Genomic DNA, 6,484 nt, shown 5'->3' with positions numbered 1-6,484 from the left:
ACAGGGCACAGGTGGACAATGAACAAGGTAAAACAAAACATGGTGGAAACCATAATTAACAGACTAACGCGGATCAGGTGAGGGGCGGAGACACGGGCACAGGGAACAGAAACACATGGCAAAAGAAACACATGGAACAGGACACAGGAAGTAAACAAGAGGAGCAGACATGAAGGAAAACACTAAACAGGGAAAACAAAACACGACAGGACCCTTACAATTACATTGTGCCTCTTGAAACAAATAATTTAGCGAGAGCTCGAGTCTGTTTAGTGAGAAGTATTTGAGACTATGTATGTAGTATCGAAATTTCAGTCAAAATACATTCAAATCTGTTCAGATTTTATAAATCGATAAATAACATGGCTGGGCATTCACTTTTCAGTTTTCATTACACATCTCAGCTTATGAAATGTGCTATACAAAGTTACTGATATTTTGTAGTTCACTCACAAGGTGGGTTTGAGAGTATTTAATGAAATGAAAAGGTAGATTGTTTTAAAAAGATGTCAGTGGAAGAATATACTTTTTGAAATATATTATACAATATGTTTAAGACACTGGTTTAAGACATGTTCTGTTGATGTCATGTCTCCATGATATACCAACTGCACCTACTGTATATCAGTAATAATGGAGACATTGAAGTGAAACTAATCAAACAGACATTGTATAGTTTCTGAAATAACATCCAAAATAGGAAATTGCTAGCTGAATAAAAGACCATTCTTGACTCCACACATGCACTGAAGAACCTTCTACATTAAATAGGTAGACAGTTAAGAATGGGTCCAAGGAAAGCCAATTCCTGCCACAACAGATGAGGAAGAAGAAAAGATATGGCACTGCACTGCCCATTGCAGTGCACTGAAAAATCAGTGTAATTGTCAGATTGAAGCTCAGCTTTTCCTTATCGGAGCTCCACAAACAATGGGGGGAATTGATAGCTGGGACCCAAGGTGCAGAAGCAAAGAGATTGGGCTGCTCCAGAAGGATTTGTCTCACTAAGCTCATGAAACATTAAGCAATGACAATTCAGGAAGATCAATAGTGAGCATTAACTTCTCTTTTTTTCTTTCTTTCTCCATCTCCTCTCTTTCTCTCTCCCCCTCTCTCTCATAGGCAGCTTCACTCAAGTCTTACAATGCAAGATGTTCACTGTGTGTTTGTGGGTGTTTGTGGGTGTGTGTGGGGGAGGGGGGGGGGGGCAGGTGAGGGGCAAGATAAAATAACACCTCATCATTCTGCACACATCTGGCATCTTCTTGAAGTTTTTTTTTCCTTTCTGATAAACACCTGGAACCTGGCTTTTTTTTTTTGCCGATGTTAGTATTTCCATAGAGTGACTAAAATGTGTGCATCTACACTATGACATGCACTTAGAACATTGCTGATGTGATTTTTCAACAAAACTGTCATCACTTGGAGCATTGCTCTGGGACAGAACATTGTTTGTCAGTCAGCTTTGTTCTTAGCTCACTGCTCTGAAGGAGCTGTCAGAAACTATATTCATGTCTGTGACAAAGATGTCCAACAAATGACTCATGACAATTGCTTCTGTGCTGATCTTTAGGTCCTTTGATAAGCTGGCGTGGCATTACGAACAATGGGCCTCATTCACCAATATCTTCCTAAGAATTGTTTTTAACTTTGTTCTTAAGAAGATCTCACGAAAACTCTTAAGCAGATTCACAAAGGTGTTCGTAAACATCAGAATCGTTTGCAATTTCATTCTTATCATGCTGAGGCCACGTCTACACAAAACCATAGGGTATATTTGTTCTAACTGCTATCACATCTTCAACAACTCCGAAAACAAAAAAAGTCACATCCACACGAAGAAGTGAAATTGACAGAAAGCGCTGTAGTGCATATGCCAGGCAAGTAGATGTCGCCGTGGCGGTGCAGATGCTTCACGATTCACTATTTCATAGAATATAGAATTCTCTATTTTATACAGTCTATGCATTCTCCAAAGCAGACACGTGAGTAAAACAATCCTGAGTACAATTCAGTTTTCAACTGTAAAACTAATCAATTTCATTTTTATGGTTTGTGAAGGGTGCAGTCCAGTCCTTTATTTAGTGAACGCAGGTGCAAATAATCTCCTTTCCTTTCTTTGGTTATAGTCCGCGATTCACATTTGTTATTGTCTATCATCGCATGTAGGCTACTAAACGCTAGTAGGCCTATAGGTATACCCAAGTTATATTATAATGCAATTTATAATTGTATTATAATACAATTTACCTTTGTTACTAACAGTCAATACTTTTTGCCTGCATCAAATCGTGCATTCACATTTAGTGTTCATCTACTGTAGGCTTAACATGATTTCTAAGTGACTTGTAAGCTCATCTGACTTCACTAGACTATGAATGCATTTATTTCCCTCACGGGATCAAAAGAGTATATATACTTATACTTATCTATGTTGTAAGACATGTAAAAGAACTTAATGACATTGGCACTACGCACAAATTAATTTCAACTCTCATTCATTCATTTCATTTCTTGCGTCAGTCACTGACAGTAGCTAGAACGCATCGGGAAAACACATAGGAAAAACACTGTTCACCAAGTCATGATAAGCAACAGTTGTAATGTTTAGCCTACTGAGTGTAATCGTAGGTAATGTCATGTATGAAAACTAGTATTGTTAGGCAATACTATAATGAGTGTCAAGTCGAGGGCAGCAGAGGTGTGGTGATGACATCATCAATACGCAAAGTAAGCGGCTTCGCCGTCCAAACGAACACGCAAGGGCGGCATTTTCAAATTTTTTCACCCTGGGACCAGGTTTCAAAAAAGTGCATCTTCAGGCAGTGCGTTTGGATTCAATTGGACGATCGGCCAAAATGATCCAAAACACGTGCGTTTACACCAAAAAGCGTCTCCATGTGAATGGCCCCTGAATCCCATTTCTTCAGGGCCTTCTTGACAGGGCGTGACAATTGTTCTTAATTAGTATAGGTAAATGCCCTGTCAATCCCCATAATTAATCACATATTGATTGAGGGCAGGGCCGTGTGCACACAAATTGAGGCTGAGGCGCCAGCTTTTATTTCATATATTATGCACTAATTGAGCAAGTCAATTTGATTACCATATATGAAACATGCTTTGAAGTGAAAGCACTGCTGCAGGAATTGAACAGTAAATGAGGTTCTATTTATAAAAAGTGAAAAAGTGTTATTTGTTATGTTTATTTATTTAAAAAAAACCTTAATGCTTTGTAAAATGGTGGAATTTACTTTAATTAAAAAAAATACACTATCTTTATTCAAAAATATCATAAAAAATAAAATATATAGTTATCATTTTACATTCTATTATATTTTACACCTGCAGAAATGATGAAAATGCAGTAATCATTTATTTTGTCAGTTATCAAATGTGCGTAAGAGTGCTCTTGAGTGTTCGTAGATTATGTTCTTACCTAAGAACAAGAGAACATTGGTGAATGCAATATCTTCGTAAAAACTGCGTAAGTGGGTTAAGAGTACATTTCTTCGTAAGGACTGAATGAGGCCCAATCCTTTTTGCCCCAATATCCTCATGAAGTAGGCCTACTCACGAATGTGCTTTTCATGTTGTCACTAATGTAAAGGTTCTTGTAGGTCTAATAAAATATCCCTATACCAGACTAGTGATGGCTCCACTTTGGGGAGAACGCCTGACACCCAAGCTCACTCGTTCTCCAGAACTCTATCACCATAATGGTCTCATCAGCACTAAACGAGGCATGTTACATGAAATCAATGCGCTGCCTGCTGCTCCCCAAGAATATCACGGGCAAACTAATGATAGACCCACAAAGACTAGGTGGTCAATATGGCGTGGCAGAGTAGGCCATACCGTTCCGACAGAGTGCCAGACGAGATACAGGGGGGGAGCTTGACCTCTGGGCCAGAACTCACGAGTCTCCTGATTATCTGCTAGGCTCGACTGCTAAAACGAGATCACTGTTTGTGTTAGCTAATCACATATTGATTGAGGCGGAGACAGGGGAGACGAATGAGGCTGTTCGACGACCTGGCAGCGGCCTGGCCACTCGCCCACCTGTGGAAGTGTGAGCATCGTTGCAAATGAGAAAATAACCAGACACGCGCTTCAATTTTCACCTGAACGAGCACCTAATCAAAACAGCAAGGGACCACGTCGACGCACAAAAACCAGACGCATGCCAAGATGAGGGGAAAGCACAATGTGATGGGAGATGGTGGAATATCTCATAAAAGGTGTTTCTATTGTTCCCCCGGTGCGGTCTGTAGGCGGATCTGTCAGCCGAGTCAGGTGTGAAAATCAACCAGCTCTGCTATCATCCTTTGACTGCCGTGGGCCGACATGAATGATGCTCCTGTTTGATTGTTTGAGCACTGAAGACATCGGGGACCGACGGCGTGCCTCTTGCGTAGGTTTTTCAAACAGGATTTGTCAAGTGCTGGCAGGATGCTTCTCAACAACACGAGGCCTATAGAATCATTGGTGTGAGATCAGTAACAAGGGCCTGTAAAAAACTGAAAAGGTGCATAAAGGCCACAGTAGAAACACAGTAGGCCTAGGCCTCTATCTATTTATCTATACATTTCAGAAATGCAATGTTAGGCACAGCTTTGAACAAGTAATGGACATTTACAATATTAGTGAGGTGTAATGGTCGGAGTGGGTATTTTTGTGGAACCATTGCGCCATCTAGTCTTCATGTTACATACTGCACACATTCAGAAAATTAAGGATGTGTTCATGAAGCAATGAAAAATCTTTTCACCGATGTTGTCGAGCAACATTTCATTGAATTCTTGGCTGATATGCCTATTGCAGTTAATCCTAGTTTAATGTCTCCAATTATGCAGGATTTGATGACCAGAAATGGTTCCCACATAGACATTACACCCAGATAGGCCTGAAAGATCATGGTCAGTGGATAACAGTCTGTCTATATTCAGGAATCATGGTCATTAAAACATAAAGGAGGCACATGCTCACTCTGTTTTCTGATATGTTTTTTCACAATGTTTTAGCACCATCACTCTAATATTTTATAATTATCACTTTATATTATGACTCAAGCATATTCTTCTGTCATAAATCATACCACTAAAAGTCAAACATCCCAGCCTGTCGGCCCTTTTACTAGGTATGTGAAAATGAAAAGCAAATAGTTGTGTGCTATACACAATTTATTACATGTGTAGTTTATTTACACTCTTAAAATGAATGTGTTGAAAACAACACAACTTGCATTGTTTTTAACACATTTCTGTGTCCAGACAGGGACAACACAGTTTGTGTTATTTCCTTTTTTTATTTGTTACACAATATGTGTTGAAAATAACACAACTTGCATTGTTTTTCAACACAATCTCTGTGTCCAGATAGGGACAACACATTCGTTTTAAGAGTGTAGATAGTTGGCCAGCCTAAAGTGTGTCCAAATGCACACCCATTTGTCTCAACTGAATTCCTCACAGCCCACTCATCACTCAGATATCACATATAATATGAAACCACAAATCTTAAACCAGCATAGGCTATTAGTTGCTGCTGTGACAAACTGTGAGAAAAATACATTTGCATTTAGATTTTGATCATATTTACACTCCACATGCAGCTCTGCATCCATGTTCTGTTGCTGGCCTTGGGCTGACCCATATGTATGTATATGAAACAGACCAGGATGTCTCTCATCATCATACTTTATCCTGGACCACAGTGAGATATATCAAAACTAAGTTGATGATGTTGAAGTTGATGTCTTCAGGCCTACCTGAGCTGTAAAGGAAGTGCTGTCTCCAGATATCCTCGTGACATGCAGAGTTTTTTGGAATATGGTGACTATAAATTGGGGGATTCTTTGTTCACCAGTGTCACGCACATAGGCTGCACCCGCTCATACCAAGCAGGTCTGAAATTATGAATACCTAAGCCAATATAGAGGGTATCATGTAGACCTAATTTTTAGTTCAATATCACTGGGCTGTTATAGGCTGCCATCACTGATGGTCTCATTCAAAGTTTTTTTTATAGAGGGGTATAAAGTTGCTTATTTCATTGCTTTCCCTTTTTAATTTCAGATCAGAGCTCCTGAGAGACTATAGCCTAGTAGCCTAATCTAACGAACTCGTTGAGAGATCGTAATTGGTAATGTCCACAATAGACAGCAGGCCTTTATGGAGTCACCTTGCAAATGCCTGTGGGATATTGGGACACATTAGCCTAAAGGACATTCATTAACCGACGTGTACAAAATATTATAGGCTAATAGACTTTCCCACAAGGTTGAACTTGAATAGACCTATTCAAAGATAGCCTAAATCTCATCTGAATTTGTCCAACATCCATAACTGCACCATGTGCTGCTGCATGTCTGAGAATTAGACTGGTTATCTAGACTTGTTGAAAACGTTTAAACCCTACACCTGTCTACACAATGCCATGCATCAGAAGACTAATTCCCGATATTTTTGAACAAACATAAATT

This window comes from Alosa sapidissima, chromosome 15 (genome assembly GCF_018492685.1).
Source record: "Alosa sapidissima isolate fAloSap1 chromosome 15, fAloSap1.pri, whole genome shotgun sequence".
NCBI classification, from domain to species: Eukaryota; Metazoa; Chordata; class Actinopteri; order Clupeiformes; family Clupeidae; genus Alosa; species Alosa sapidissima.
The sequence above is the reverse complement of the archived record's forward strand: the minus strand, read 5'-3'. Positions refer to the sequence as shown.